Below are 17164 nucleotides of genomic sequence, written 5' to 3'. Positions count from 1 at the left end.
TGGTACCTTTAAAGTGGTTGTAAAAGCTTGAGGGTTTTTACCTTCATGCATTCTACAGCTGCTTGCTGTGGCGGCACCCGACAGACAGGAGGAACCAGGAGAGCCTGCGACCATGTCTACACAGAGCAGGTAAGTATAGACATGTTTCTTATTTAAAAAAAAAATGTTTAGTATTGCTTTAAAGTCCCATTCAGTGTACATGTGGGTCGGGGCGGACTGACAACTCATGGGGCCCCCGGGCAATAGGGGATCATGGGGCCCCTGTGTCCTTGCCCAAACTCAAAAAAGCCTATGAAAAAGGTACCAGGGGCATCTCATGGGGCCCCCTACTGACCCCGGGCCCTTGGGCAGTGCTCGAGTTTCCAAATGGTCAGTCCGCCCCTGATGTAGGTGTATATCATTACCCATATTTAAAGGGTTAGTTCACCTTTATAGAAAAACTGTAAGCGTAAACTTACACCAGATACCCTCCTCAGTCCCTGCTGTACTTACCTCTGGCATTGCCGAGCTGTCAACTACCCAGTAGCTGCAGTTTTCTGCAAAAGTGTACTGTTTTCTAGATTGATTTTTGTTTTTGTGGCTAAAGATATATCTTGGCTTAGTACCTCTGGTGTTCCCAGCACTTTTACAAAGAAATAACCTCTGAACCATAAAATAATGAAAGGTTTGAATGGGGACTGAATAGTTTTGTGAGATGTTTATAAGGATGAGGATAGGGGATGAGTAGGATCCATATATGATATCTGCTTCTGTTCCATTTTAGAGTAATCCTTGGAAAGTCTAGTCCTTATCTTCACGTTACAACCTCTGAAGCTGTAACAGAGACGGTTGTTTAAAAGTGATAAATGGTATAATATGGTGATCTACCCTGTGTCCATCTGGATTTATGAAATCTGTTATATCTTATATTACCATATATATATGTGGCAAGTTGTATGTCTTTGATAGTTGTTGGGATCCCTTTTATAAAGCAGGAAATACATTTAATGCCATGTTATCTTCATCCATATTTGTGCATCATTTTATTTAGTTGGGCCTATGGTATTTGCACCTTTTAGCTGTGACACGCTAACTAGTCCACTGAGGATGTGTTCCTGGGGGTGGTGACAGCCACCAGTATAAAAACCATTCCTGTCCTGTGTATGATTGTACTTGATAAAGGAGGCAGGGCCTCTGAAGCATGTTGTACATGCCCCCTTTGCTTCTTCCCAGTGGGTGCCATATTCGTTGAGGATGGCCGTTGATGCTGTTGATTTCCATCCTTACACGGCAGGTCCGGATTCCTGTGGATGACAGCTGTAGCAGGTCTGTAGACCAGGCTCATCATTCTCAGGCACATACTGCCTTCTATGTCCAAGCAGCACTTCTCTTACTTGAATGTAAGTTTGGATATTTGTTTGTTTAATAAATGACATATTGTTTTTACTAATTCCCTGACTGAAAACAAGAGTTTTGCACTATAATGCAGAAGGCAGACCTGGATTTATAAGCTGGGGTCCCTATCCCCTAATGGGCTAAATGAGAATGTGGAAGTCCATACCATCCTATGATGTTACAAGTTTTCTTCTTGTTTCTGTTTGTTGGTTTCTAATAAGTCTCTCATTTTGTCTTACATTTTGTATCCTTCTATTTTTTATCCTACTAATTTTCCATTTTTAGTGTAATAGTATTCACGCTATATAATGTCTTGTTTATATAACATTTATTGGTAAGTGAGGCTACATAGGATTAACTGGATGTGGGTTGGTACAATTCTCGGTGTCCCCTTTAAATTCAGCTCCTTTTGGCTGGGGCAAGTCATGTGACCTGACGTAGGGGCCCGTCCCAAAACATGTAGTCACCAGACTCCACTGGCTGCACTCTGTTACAAGTCCACATGTTTCCTGTACCCATTACCATCCACTAGTCCATGCCCTGGGAGTACCTGCAGCGTTGCACGGATCCAGAAATCCACCGCTATTGGTGCCCTTACCATGGCACCTTCCTTGGGAACGTTTCCACCCTTACCTTGCATCACTTCCAGTCTCCTGCTGACGTCACGTCCGGCCATGACGCCCATTTACTGGAGTCCCTGGCGGCTGATGTTACCACCGATGCCTGTCAAACATATCTGTATTTTTTCCCTGGTCTCTCTGTTACACCAGGCATTGGCACCTCCCACCCTGGGACAAATCTACATTTACCAAAACCACCTTGTGCGGTATGTGGATCATGGTTGTGACTATTTTAATGAGTAAGTTCTATTAAACTGTAATTTTTTTATACATATGCCTGGATTTTCTTGGATCCTTTGGATGAAGGTTTCCTGCCTCCACATACATCACAGGACAGGGCACTCCTTGTTTGTGTTTTCTTTATGTTTATACCCTACCACTCTCCATGGAAGTTGCTTTGTATGGTCCCAGGTGCTGTTTTAATGTTTGCTGGTATTTAGGCACTTATGGGAACAGAACCATGAACAGAAGCATGGTCACAGGAACAGCCAAGGTCAGCAGCAGGCAGTCAGCAAGGTACACAATCATCAGACAGAGACATGGTCAGGAACAGAGCCGGGGTCAGGGACAAGGCAGAAGCAGGATCCAAGTTCAGGTCAAAGACAAGCCAGGTCAGCAACAAGGGAAACAGCAGAGTAGTAGCAGGACACAGGGGACAGCTGAAAGAGCAGTCAGCACTTGACCATGGGCAGAAGCATCCTTAAATAGCTCATCTGGCGCCAAAATGTACTGTGCGTATTCTTGTGCACATGCATGTGCCTAGTTACCATTCTATTCTGCCGAGAGCTCCATGTGCATGCACATTTCTAAGAGTTAAATGTCTGACAGGCATTCCCTGACAAATACCAAGTACAAGATCATATCTGCATTACAACAGTTTAAACTGCCATCTTTTTTTTCTTTGGGGAAGCTTTAATTACATTGTCTGTTCCATGCTATGAATTTCTTCGGTCAGTGTCAGTGACCGCCAAAAGTGCTTTGTGCAAGGTCTTCTGCAAGATAGTTTTCGAGGGACCTTCACTTTGTGGCAATTACTTAGATAATTCCATAACAAAGGTAATGAGAGAAAGTCTTGCTTCCTACCTAAGGACAGATTTCTAATTAGACAAAAAAGACTTCAAGAAAGAAAATCTGGATTGCTCCAGAGGGGCGCATTCCTACAGATCTTGATAGGAGTTGGGGATTGACTGGAAAGAGGGCCAGTCTTCATTCCAGAAGTCAGCAAAGGGATCCGCTCCACCTCGATCTTGGATGTCTTGCTCCCAGGACAATCTCCCCAGGCCATACCTGGAAATTCAGTCTTCTTCCTCAGATTTGTACTGAAAAAAATTCCTTTCTCCAACAAAGAAAGTTAGTCAAGTTGCTATAGTTTTGCTTTCCTGACTTAACTCATGGCAGCCTAGCACGCCTCACAATTTGATGAGTAGGATATTTAAGGAAAACATGGCCTGGATTAATCTCAAATTGATCGCAGTGGGGTGCTACAAGGTAGGGCTGAGGAAGAAGACACCCTATTTGAATGCTGCCATGGGGTTTATTTAGTCATGACAATAAAATTATTTCTGTATTTGATACAGAAATTCTTATTATCTTTATTGAGAAATAACTCAGTAGGATTTTAGTCAAGAAACCTATAGATGAAATTATAGGGAAACACGGGATAAAAATTGTAACACATAGCCCATATGGGCCTTAGATACTGATTTATTGTTTAAAACAAAACATACACACTTATACTCATAAATCAAAACATTTATTCCGCAGGCAATGACTGCAAAAATCCATCATGCATTAGACATCTAATCCATTCAAAGCTATTATATATATTTTAGTACATACCATATTTCAAGAGAATACTGTAAAGCTTCCATAAATTCTGATTGCATTTATATTCTCTCTGAAGATGACAGTGTAACAAATGTATTCTCCAAGTGAAACAAGGCATTGCTCTTTCTGTGATTCTGTTTTACTGGTAATAATCTTTCTAAAGCCTTTTTTTTTTTTAAATTGAATTTAATAGACTTTAAGAAGACTTTGGTGTTGTAATTATTTTTATTTGTCCAGAGTTTATTAGAGACTTTGGAAGATTAATTAGTTTCTATTTAATTACTAGCTGAAAAATAGCTAGAAGATAGTGCTTTCCTACATGGTTTTATTTTAGAAGTTTTATTATAGTGTAGTCTATAATTTGTTCTGTAAAGAACTGCTTTGTTGAATGTTCTACTCACAGTGTAAGCAGTTACAAAACACAAATGAGACTCATTTATTTGAAAAAAAAAGGAGAAAAGAAAAAACAATAATGTTGCCCTTGGTAACCAAATTAAGTTAATTGATAGTCAGAACTTATTTAAGAACTGGTGTCAGGACCTTTACTACTTTTTTTATCTTGTTTTTTCAAAAGAACCTTTGTGAGGTAATGTGTCCACGTGAATCAGTTTATTTGACACTTGAGGAAAATGTATCCAGCTTGGCCCACTTTGAACTGCTAACAAGTTATTTTTGGCTTCACTGATGCATACATCTTAAATTCACTCTAATGCAGGCCATAGCTGGGTCGAAAACTGGCCATTTTTTTAACAAAAAAACGAAAAATCGGTCGTTCAATAGGCCGACGTTACCACCAACGGTAAAAAAAATTGGCCAATTTTTGTCCCGTCTACGGCCGGCATTTAATTACTTCTGTCTCTGCAGAGAGCTCCTCTATTACATTTGACATTAAAAAGTATAAGGGTTGCAACATTGTATCTATTTGTATCCATTTCGTATACAGATGGTTTTATTCGGATACAAATAGATACATTTTGCAACCGCAATACTTTTTCATGTCAAGTATAATAGCGGACTGGAATTCTTCTTCTTCTTTTTCTTCTTCTTCTTTCCTGGTGAATGTTTGTCTATAGAGGCAGCAAATCACCAATTTTTTTTATGTTTTTTGGTCTTTTTATTTAAAAAAATGCTTTAAATTAAAGTTCCCAGAGAAGCATATTTGCATTTTTATTACATAAATGTGTTTGCAAATGGCCCAGTAAGTGATGAATATGAGTTTCCTACAGGAAAGCCCACCCATGCCGACAGTCCCCAATGCTCCATATGTAGTGTGTGCCTCGATGCATGCTTGTCTTGAAAGGAATTGGATAAGGTTCTTTTTTACATTTCCAACCATTTTCCTATTAAGTTTTCTGTTTCTTGTTATTTCTCTGGTCTTCCCTTGATCTCACTGTTCAACTGTTGTTATTGCTGCTGTTTCTGCAGGTGATGATAAATTCCTATTGTTGCTTCCCTGGCTGCTCCTTCTCCTCCTTTTTCTGAACTCCAGAATTTCTTCATGTGCCCCGATTCAAGCATACGTCCCCTATTAATCCATTTAGGTGAGCTATTGGTGGCCAATTGCCCACTGTGGTTTCCAGTTTGCTATCATTAGAGTGTGCTAATATGTAATCCTGTTTCATGTTGCCACACTTGTTATTCTTGACTTTAAAATGATTCTGGTTCACTTTGGTTTTGAAAAGTTCTTGTTCCTGAATCTTGTTTCTACCTCCTAGCTTGGGTGTGTCAAAATCATTTTCATCGTGGGCCACATTAGCATTATGGTTGCCCTCAAAGGGCTGGTTGTATCTTTAAGACTATGTAGTGCTACTCTTTTGAGAGCAGCTCTGTTGTTGGTACCTCTAAGCTCTGCACAGCCAGGCAACAGATATTTTCTTTGCACAGACTTGCATCCAGGAGACAGTAACCAGTCTGTGGGCTTGGTTTTTTGTTATTTTATTAGGGGAAATTAACTTGGATAGGGAAGAAGGGATTATGGGATACCCAATTTGGCTTGAATCAATGAAGGGGGGACAACTTCTTTCCTATGTACAAAGACAGATCCTGGACTGTTCTTTTCCTTGAAAGCCGTCAGTCTTTGCAGATCAGTAGCACCAGTCCTTTATGGGCGAGGAACTAGCAACCCCTCAAAAATCAGCTTAACTTCTCATAACTACATGCAGGGATACCTTCTCTCCCCCCTTTAGAGCTGCTCCCAGCTCCACAGCCTGCAAACACTATCAGCCCTCCTGGCTGCTCAGAAGATCTCTGAGGACAAAAATAAAGCGTTGAGCCCAGTGCTGTCCTTAGAAAGCTTGCTATCCCAGATAGTGCTGCTGTGCTCCCTCTGTCCTCTCTGGTCCCTGCTACTCAAGGTATGGATCCCATTCAAGCCTCACTGCTAAATGTATCCTCCTGAGCCAGTCCAAGCCCAGCCTGGAGGCTGGCCCCCAGGGGACCTAGGTGACCCCTCCAAGCAACGAAAGTCTCCTCAGCACTCCATCTTGCACCTGACTCCTCTGTCAGCCTGACTCTCCCATATTTATGGGCCAGTCCACCACTGTACCAGGGCCTCCAAACCTGGTATTGGCTGGACTCCTATAAACATGCAGATTAGGTCTCCACCCCTTCCTGCTTACCAACTTCTGGAAGGTTTTATGGTCCTCCAGATTCAGGAAGAGGCAATAGAGCCACAACCTGTTAAGTCATCCAGCTGACCTGCAATGACCCAACGTCAAACACTGTTACCATGAGTCATACACAATGATTTTACCTGCAATACACTACACTATTCTAGTAGCACACTAGAGTGTGCTATAACTATATAAATGCCTCTACTTTTTATCATATTAAATAATTCTCTCTGCATTTGATTATTACTGGTTTTAGTAATAACTTAAGACTTAAGCTGTGAAGGGCAGCTGCAGACCTGCATAGAGCCCACTCACACTATTGTGCAGGGTCTGGAAGAGGACCAGACAAGGTGGAGACAAGGGTTTGAGGTGGAGACAAGGGGTTGATGCAGCTACACAGGGAGGCACAGGATCTGTAGGAAGAGTTATTTCCTCCTCTCTGCTGGGACAAGATCTAGGCGGAGAATAGGGGGGTGCCACAGCTGCAGGAAAGGTGCAAGGGCTACATTAATTGGGCTGGGGGGCTGGATTCAGCTGCGGGCCTTGTGTTTGACACATGTGCCCTAGCTTCTCTCTTAGTTCTTGCTCAGTTTGCCTAAACCCTGCTAACATCCTATTCTTGATCTTTCTGTGCCTAATTTCTCCTTCTTCTGACCTTTTGAACACCTTGGGAGTGACTGCTTGCTTGCCCTAACCTTGATAGTACACTGGCTCTCCTAAACTTGACTTCTGACTAGATAATTTCTCCTTGCTTCGGTTTTCACATTGGCTATGGTTATTCCCACAGAGATCTTGGACCACACGTTTAAGTTACATTTCTACCTTTTGGCAGCAGGTACAACCTTAGCTTCTCTGATTACTGCACATTCTCTAGCTTGCCCCACTAGGGACTGGCCTCCATATTAAAACCAGATAATCCAGCAGTAAACTATATGGGGGGAAACCATGCAATATGGCACACATATAAAGCATCCTCGAAAGCTGTCTGCTAAAGGTGAAATGTACCATAGCTTTAGTCAACTGGTCTTACTAGAGGACAAACCCTTGTACTTCCTTATAGTTCCATGATATGTATTTACATAATTACAAACCAGATTACAAAGTGGATGATTTTACAAGCAAAACATAAACGATTTACTCCAATCATGTATGCTGCAGCAACCTTCATTTCAAGGCAGTGTTCATATATTAGAGAGAAATACTGTACAAAGCAGTTAGCAGTTTTATAGGAGACATAAATACTTTAATTTAAATATATTCCTTAAAATCCACAGGTGGGTTATGAGAAAGGGCCCTTCTCGTAGGTAAATAAGAGAACCAAAACCTTTGCTTAGCAATAGCTCCTACATAGTAGGAGATGTGGTCTCAGTTTCTCTCTCTGTTTACTTCCTCCTTCTGGTGTTTCTAACTCCACTCAGAGACAGGATGTGATGTATATAATTAACTCTGTGATAATTAACATGCAACAGCTTTTTACAAATAAAGATAGTAGAGGACAGCAGATCCCTACACACTCCCCCTGGTGAAATCTTGACATCCCATCAAATGCAACACAGTGTGCATAGTAAATATCAGTTTATGAATACAACATTGTCCTTTTACCATTACAATGGTTTGCTGAGGAAAAACAACAAGTTAGTAGCCATACATGCCATGTGAAGCTAAAATAGGCAACATTCTGACTAAATTGGAGACTGCTCTTAACCACTTCAAGTCCGGACAATTTTACCCTCTTCCTGTCCAGGCCAATTTTCAGCTTATAGCACTGTCACACTTTGAATGACAATTGCGCAGTCATGCAACACTGTACCCATATGAATTTTTTAGCATTTTTTTTGAGACAGATAAAACTTTATTTTGGGGGTATTTAATCACCACTGGGATTTTTATAAATTATATAAAAGAAAAAGTCCAAACTTTTTTTTAAAAGTGTTTTGCAAATAAATAATATTTCTTCATAAATCTTGACCAAAATGTATTCAGTTATCTTTTTAGTAAACAAATTAGTGTATAACCAAAAATTATAATTTTTCAAAAATGTTTTTACATTTTTTTTTATATTATTATTTATGGGTTTTTTAACATACTGTCACCTTAGCAGTACAGTGTCACCATAGTGACACTGTACTACTTGTGGGGTGCTGTAAAATCAATCATTTCTCCTTCTCTCTGACTGCATTCTTGCAGCCATTGAGAAATACTTTGAGAGCTGTGATTGGTCACAGCTTGTCACATGGTACAATGCTGTTGTGAATAGCCTTTTACCATGTGACCTCTGTGATCATTCACAGATTTCACTAGTAGTAAGCAATGATGTCAGGAAGTGACATCTTGCTTACTACTATTCATGTGATCACTGATTGGCTAATCAGTGATCACATGATCAGGACCTCATACAGAGGTCCTGTACAGCGATTGGTGTTCTGCTGTGTCCTCCAGACACAACAGGCACCAGATCACAGTGCTGCGTGCACAGGTTGTAAATGCAGGCACTGTTTATGAACTGCAACCTGCTCCTGCACTGCTCCCATCTGGCTGTTTATGTACATGGGCCGGAAGGGAAGTGGTTAACCAAGCATAGTACAAGTGTGACTGAGTGATAAACCTGGGGTCCCCCAAATTATCATAGGTCAAAGCAGATAGAGCATATCTGTCATGCTGCCCTCTCCGCTCTTCCCTCCTGTGTTTTCAAGCACTGAACTAGGACTATGAATCATGAGAAGGAATGGCACTGGCTGTGTAGAATGACTGCGTTCGGGACTAGGAGTGCTCACTAACTGAGGCACAAACTCTGGAGATTCAGGGTTCATTGGCTCTCTTGGAGGAGAGAGTGCTGTTGAGCTACAGACCTCAGGAATCACTCTCAAGGGTATCAAGATCAGATGAGAGGTGTGCCTGAAGCTGGGGTGAGCCACACTCTGGAGTGTCATCTGAGCCATCTTCATTACTGACTTAAGGAATAGGCAGGAAATGATTTCTATGCCAGGCTTTGATCCAGCCTTCTGGTCTCTTTATCTTGTATATTGGGAAACCAGGCAATTTGTTCACCACTGTAAAAACCTGTCTGTATAGAATTTGTCCATGTAGAGAAATTCTGTACAGACTATATTCATAGGGCCCGAGCTCTGTAAGTACCTCATAGGAGCAGCTCAAATTGTCAGGGCTTTCTTCTGTAAACATCTGGGGCAACGTCTACATAGACTAGTAAAGGTAGCTCTCATTTTGCACCAATAGAAATGGTCTTGAACTAGACCATAAGTTTTCTAAAGTCTCAGATGACCATGTGATCATGCAGACATCTGAAAAAATAAATGAAATAGAAAATTGGTCCATAATAAAACATAGAAACCACCATGAAGCATATGAGCATAATAATACATATGACAACCCCCGACGCATTTCAGTTCTTGATACAAATCTTCATCAGGGGGGAGTGTCAAGGTGGTTATAGGACATACTGTGGTATAGGACAAACTGCACCTGCACAGGATTTTTTGTTTGGTGGGGATATGTTTCATTTTTATTGCCATTAACTCACATCTTGACAATCATCAACTGCCTTGTTCTTTGATGATTCAGTGGGATAATGCTGGACATTTTCTGCCACCCATTCTGAGTGGACCGTGAAGCCTTTCTTTTCCCTTACATACAGCCTTTTAATGGGAAACTCTTTGGCGTACTTTGTGCTTCAATAGCTAGAACCTTGTTCTGTTGGGGTAAACACTCAGGAAACAAGACAGTTTTGGGATTCTGGTCCTATATAACTACCTTCCATATAAGATGCCACTGGTGTGCTCATGCCGGTCCTGTTGTCCCCTACCCCGTGCACCAAGGTCTGCCTGCGGGTTTCCACGGGTGCCTATCATTTGAAAGAAAGAAGCGGGCAAGGTTGATCTTGGCCTTCTATCAGATGGGAGGCTCTCCTGTTCCCCGCGGACCCCCAGTGCATGATGTCTTTCATGGTTGGAGTGGTGCTGCGCGGTCCTGGGTCGGGAGGTTGCTGTGGCAACCCTTATGGAGCAGGCGCAGTCGCCAGCATCCCTATGCACAGGCGCTATCAGCCAGCGGCATGTCTTATAAGGGGTATAGGCTTCTGGGTGTAGCTGTCCGGCGCCCACAGGAGGTACCTGTTGCCACTACTGTAGAATCTGAAATATCAGCTTAGTCTAGGTGAGAGTCTCTGCTTTCCTACACTTGTTTCTGGGATACTCTAATAGACAAATGTGATTGATGCAGTAATATCTTGGAGAATACTTTGCTGATTGTCTTGAATATGGCTAAAAAATGGTCATGTATTGTATCCCCTTTTTTTCTGTCCCAATACTATGTGATAGTTGGAATTTTCTTTCTTCTCTCCTACAGTCTCATCCATACTCCTGTGTCATATGAATATTATGTGCAGAGATGACTTTACCCCTAAAACACCCTTCAGAATGAACGGTTATATAGATAATCATTTTGTGACCTGTAAAGGATTCATTGTGTGTGTATATATATATATATTTATATATATATATATATATATATATATATATATAAAAAAATATATCTATACACCTTCTGTAGATGACAGGCCAGTCCTATATCTAGGTATTTCTATATATTCTAACTTGAGGGATATAGTTTGCAATTTTGGTTTCTTGCTATATAAGTAAGTTTTACACATCAGTTCTTTCCTTTAGTTGTTTCAGCTTGGTTGGGGGTTGGTTTGGGCGACCTCAGTGGGGGGACCTTTTGGGAAGGGGGGGAACCCACACTTGGCAGCTTACCTGGGTGCTGGCAGATAATTGCAGACTGGTTTAATTATAGTACAGCTACCTTTGATATAATTGCATGTGTAACAACCTGCAGAAGTTCTGGCTCCATGATGTTAAATGGACACAAAATGGCAGCATTCTGCAACTCAGTTATACAGACTCTGACAAAGAAAGGCTTTGTGGTACTTGTAGGCTGATAGCAGGACTTCACTGTTTACTGTGGAGCAGACAAGCTACATTTCCCAGAATATCCGGCTGATTGGCAGGGGCAGATAAATACTAAAGCCTGGGAACCTGAGGGGATTTGGACAGTGAGAGCTGAAGGTGTGCAATAGGAGAGCTGTGCAAGACTCTGGAGGTCCTGGCTGGGCCAGAACCACAGAAAGTGAAGAGGTGAGAAAGAGTTGATGACCTCTGACCTCTGGCAAGCTGGATTGACGACCTCATGTGCAGGCTGACTGGAGTGCTGTCATCTGGAGTGATCTATCTGCTACTTGACCACAGCCATGGATCGGGTAAGAGAGATCCATACTTCAAATTATCTAAGTTACAAAGGACATTGCTAAACTCGATCACACTTTTCTCAGCTTAGTATCCTCCATCCGTCCATCCTACAAGTTAAATGTGTTACGGTCTAGATCGTTTGGCTCATCTTGCCTTGTGACCTATTAATCATTACATACTCTCAACCTAGCAAATCACAAGAACCTACTGCAATATCTGCAGCCTACTGGTGAAGCTGCATTGGTGCCTCATTCTACTACGGAAGTGTGATCTGCCCCCCCCCCCCCTTTTTCTCAATCTCAGCCTAATTTCATGGTTTCACCCATGAAAGGGACTAAAAAGGTAAAGGGACACCATAGTAATTCAGCATCACTTAAGGAAGCAGCTCCCCTCACTTAATGTTCACCTTCTTTGGGGAACTTCTACCCTTGCATCAAGAGAGATTTAAATCTTTATGTTCAGCAACTAGGGCCCCATCAAGCACAGAGAAGATTGAACATTGTGGTTTAAACAGACATTGATCCATCCTTTTACAGAGCTCTTCCTCTCTTAGAATCAGACCCAGCCACCAGTACCTGGGGTCCCAACGTGAGTTAGTCTGCAATTTGTTGCTTCGCATTCTGCTCACTTCGGAGAAAACATCTCAGGGGTGAGACTATTGTATAAATTTTTACTTGCAGGACAACAAAAATTTGTTTGATTTGAGTGTGCTGTGTTGCAACCCTGGTTTGAGTTTATTAAGAGTGTTAACTGTCATTTCATGCAAATACTTTCTTGTCATCTTATTGCACTTAATTTTACTATGTTCATCATTTGACCTCCATATAATCAAAGTGTCAGTTCACTTTAACCTGGCCAAAGGTTTAAGGTGGTGTCAGCAGGAGTTGAGCTTCCAAGGTGGGCTCGGGGAGACAGAGAACCAGAAAAAAACTCAGTGGCCCTTAAGGGGTTAGTGCTACACATCTACTTTGGATGGTATGTATTTCATTGAACACTATGTGGTCTGTATATATTCTTTAACAATGTACAACATTCTTATTGTTATTTATTATATTGTAGAATTCATTCTTACCATTCTCCTCTTTAATCTACCCCTGATGAAAGATATTTGTCTGAAACGTGTTGGGTGTTCCAGTGGGGAAGCTTTGTCTCTTCGTATGCACTAGCAGGAGAAAAAGGATGCTCCACAAACATCAAGTTTATGTCCTCTGTTCCTGAAGATGTAGCTGTTTAGATTTGTTTTCTATACAATTTTCCTTTGATTGTGTATAATTTTATCATGTTGTAATAAAACTTTTTTGTATTTTACTTCAGTCCTTTATGACGTTGCCTTAACAGTCCAGTATCACTATTGGGCTTTTTCAGATCTCTATACATGTTTGGGATGTTGGCAACAACCTATTGACTCTTGTGAGGGAATTTTCAAATTATACACTTGGTAAATAGAGCCTTCCTCAGCACTTCTTTGACACTCACAGACCTATACAAAGGTTCAAGTAGGGGATCAGCTTTTTGACCCCTGATCATCCTCAATGATCGTCCTCACCCCAATGCCGCAAGATAGATTAACATGTCAGGAACAGCTTCTGGTCCACCTCCAATTTCTATTTAAAGCCTCCAGAGCTTCATCAATTCTGGACAGGTTTTATCCTTTGATTCAGAGTTCCATAATCTACAGACAGAAGTATGGATCCACATTTTTTTCTCACTACCACAATGAAGGAGGCATAGGGACTCTTGATATCCACAATTATCCCTTGGTTTTTCATCTCATGCAGTGTCTGTTTTAGCTCATCCACACCTTTTAGTGCAATCCTCCAGGGTATCTCTCAGAAGGGAGCAGCATCAGTTAGTCTAAAAATGTGTTAATCACTCTTAACACAGTCTACATCCATGTCATCTGTAAAGAGCAAAACTGCTGTGCCAGTTTCTTGTTTCAGAGCTCTGGCAACTTAGGGTCAATAAAAATGAATTTGAGGGTAGAAACTGTATTTCTGACTTGGACTCTGTACACTTCAGCATAGCAGTTAACACCCAGCACAGGGTAGCAGTTAGCTACAACTTGGAGAGGACCAATTAGGATGGGGAGAACACCATTTCACAGTCACAACTGTAGATAATTTCACTCTGGATGTCCAGTCCTTTCTCTCGTGAATCACCATCCACCCTTCTTTTTTAATCATCTCTTTAGGAGTTTCAGTGAGAACATAACTTTCATCTCCAAGCATCTTAGGGGCAATACTGGAGGTTACTCTTAGCATTCTGTCTCTCCCTGGTGGAATTGTAACTGGGCACTTACTGATCTGATACACCACTGCATCCCAATAGCTAACAGAGAGGACATCACAGAGCTCTTAAAGTTCAATTAGGATATCAACTTCATCAGATGAAACAATCCAATCTCCTTCAAGAAACATCTGGAAAGCCCTGTGCATTGCTAAACTACTAGTGCCCAGTATTATTGGAGCTGTGCAGGAATCACCTGTGTCAGAACAGACAAGAGCCATGATCTCCATTGCAAGAACACCCTTGTTTTGTAATGCAAAACAGTCACAATTACTTGCAAGCTTCCATCAACATTCTCCCAGTAAACTGAAGAGGTATTATGCTGCTCAAATACTTCTGATAGAATGAACAGTAAATAAGGATAACTTGGGAAGTTGTTTCAAGTAGAGATGGGGCTTTGTGCCCATTGACAGTGATTTTAACTATAGACGTAGAAGCTATGAGGGGTCCTCTTGGCTTTGGCCTTAAACATGCACATCTATGTCTCTGCTAGTGTATGGGGAATACCACACTTAGCACTGTTCCCCTAGATTCCTCATGACACTGTTCTGCAAAATGTCTAGTGTGGCCATAACTGGAACACTTTCAAGAATTCCATCTCTTCTGTGTAACAAATGGTTGAGCAACCAAAGATTTGGGTCAGTAAGACTCCAAATGTTCAGTTTGGAATGATTTAGAATGGAGAACCACTTTGGAACACTGTTTACCTTTTTAGGAGTACAAAACTGAATGTCCGCTCCCTGTTTCTGTACCAACATCAATAACTCATAAAGAGAAAAAGTTCTGTGAAATAACATCACTTTGAGGAGCTATGTAAGAGGATGATGAGGTAGCATGTAAAGATGCAAAGTTCGGAGTTTGCTGCACTCCTCGATATCTTTATTGAAGTAATAATATTACATCACAGGTATGACAGGAATAAAGATAGGTGATGTGTTTTGCACTAAATACAGACTGACTGGTCCTCCTAGAGTCCACTGCAGAAGAGGCATAGCAGTGTGATACACAAAACGTGACGAGTAACTGTAATCGATTAATAAAAATGCTGACATCTTCCCCATCTTTCTCTAGATACATACTGTAGTCAGCAGCCATCTGCTCATGATCATAGTATGGCTCAACGTGATCAGACAGCACCTGTATGTAGTCCATTACACTTACTCCATCATGAGTGTCTCAACACAGGCAGATTAATTGTGTAGCTGAGAACTGCAGACTTTCAGTGACATGTTGTTGCTTGCCTTCTTTGGAACAGGGCCAAAGACATTGGGGAGTGTGTTCTTTCCAGACTTCGAAACGTACTTCTTGTGGCACAGAAACATTATCAGAAAACCCCTTTTTCACTTAACCTATACCGTGCTTCCTGTAAACCTTAGCATTTCAGTCAGTTTGACTAAAGTACCACCTGCATTATTACTAGGGTGTTTTCTGTCTTTATCCATCTTGTAAGAACAACTAGCCGCTACTGTTTCTTTTTTTTTAACGCAAACCAGTAGAAAAGTAGAGGGTAAATATACCATTGCATCGAATAAATATGCAGCACTAAAACCATAAACCAATATACCTAAAATCCACTCTAAAAGTCCAAATGTCTCATAAAACTAAAGTGCTGAATGGAAGCATACAAAGTTTCCACGTGATTAACAGTCTTATAAGGCCTCCTGCACATGGGAGTAAAAAATGTGGAGTATTTTATTGAGCTAATGCAGGGGTCTCCCAACTTTCTAAACAAAGGGACAGTTTATTGTCCTTCAGACTTTAGCGGGGTCAGTGGGAGTAAAAAAGGTCCCGATGACAGTAGGAAAAACAATGCCCCATCTCTGGTGTCAGTTCGAAGAATTCTTCTCCACTGTTAGTTTCAGTGGGAGGAAACGTGTGTCATCAGTGGTGTCATTGGGAAAAATTCTACCCTGTCGTTGGTGTCATTAGGAGGAATTGTGCCCCATCGTTGGTGTCATTGGGAGGAATTGTGCCTCATCATTGTGTCATTGGAAGGAATTGTGCCTTTTCAATGGTGTCAGTGGTGGTGGAATTATGCCCCATTTTTGGTACCAGTGGATGAAATAGTGCCCCAAGGGCCAGATAAAAGCAAGCAAATGCTGTATCTGGCCCCCAGGCCGCCATTTGAAGACCTTTGATCTAATGTGAGATGCATTTTTGTCTATGGGACAATGCTCACAGCATAGAGTAAAGATCAGTAATACAGCGTTGAGTACAGAACCATAGAACAAAAATAGAAAATTTTACATTTGAGTGCAGTAATTTACTCATATACGTATTTTTACTCTTCTATAAGCATGTTTATATTAGTATAAAGAAGTATATTACAACACCAGCAATGAAGAATAATTTTACTCGTCTATATGCTTACTCACCTTTACTCACCTATACTCAACATTACTCTGGTCTTTACACAAAGTTTTCACTCAGGGACATTCTGTCAACAAGTACCTGAGTAAAAGTCAATTTTACAAGTGAAATGTCCATACAGTAATGGTATCTTGTCAAACAAGATGCATAAAATAAAGGTGTCCAAAGTTCTTAAACCTTCCAATCTCTCACAAGTGAAGAATTACTGTGTATTGTGTCCTGGTGAGAATCGAAACCAACCCCTATAGGCACTTTCTCACGTTATTAAATTGACCCCTGCTGGAATCTTTGTTACAGAGCGGCTCTGTGTGATCTTCCACTCTCTCTCTTCTCCCCCTTCCCTCCTGCAGTGCAAAATTGGATCTAATCAGAGGGTGCAAAAGAAGAACCAATGGAAGACATCAGAAAGGACTGTTGTGCAGACACCATCGACTATGGGAATTGCAGTTCTTAAAGAGGTGCTGCACCATGCTTGCTAACAGGCTATGAGCTTCAATCCCCACAAATCTCTGCACCTGGAGGTAGAGACCTTCACCATTTTACTGGGCAAACTGACCCAGACCATGGCAGTCTAGAGAGGAGAGTGAAGTGGTATAGATCAGCTGTCAAGGTTTGTGTTTCACCTCCTAGGTACCATTATAGGGGAGCTTTTTTATATTCATGTGCACTATTAACTTTTGTCTGATCTTTATTGCTCATTTATATATTTCCATAGAAGTCAACATGAGGAATTGGGCATCCTTAATAGTCGCCCCTTTGGGGCCATGAAGGGGTTTTCTTTTGGAGGCGAGTGTGGCAGCGTCCTTTCTTCCTC

Source organism: Staurois parvus, unplaced genomic scaffold (assembly GCF_062004578.1).
Source record: "Staurois parvus isolate SC_StPar_1 unplaced genomic scaffold, SC_StPar_1.0 ptg000017l, whole genome shotgun sequence".
NCBI classification, from domain to species: Eukaryota; Metazoa; Chordata; class Amphibia; order Anura; family Ranidae; genus Staurois; species Staurois parvus.
This window is presented reverse-complemented; position numbering follows the sequence as displayed.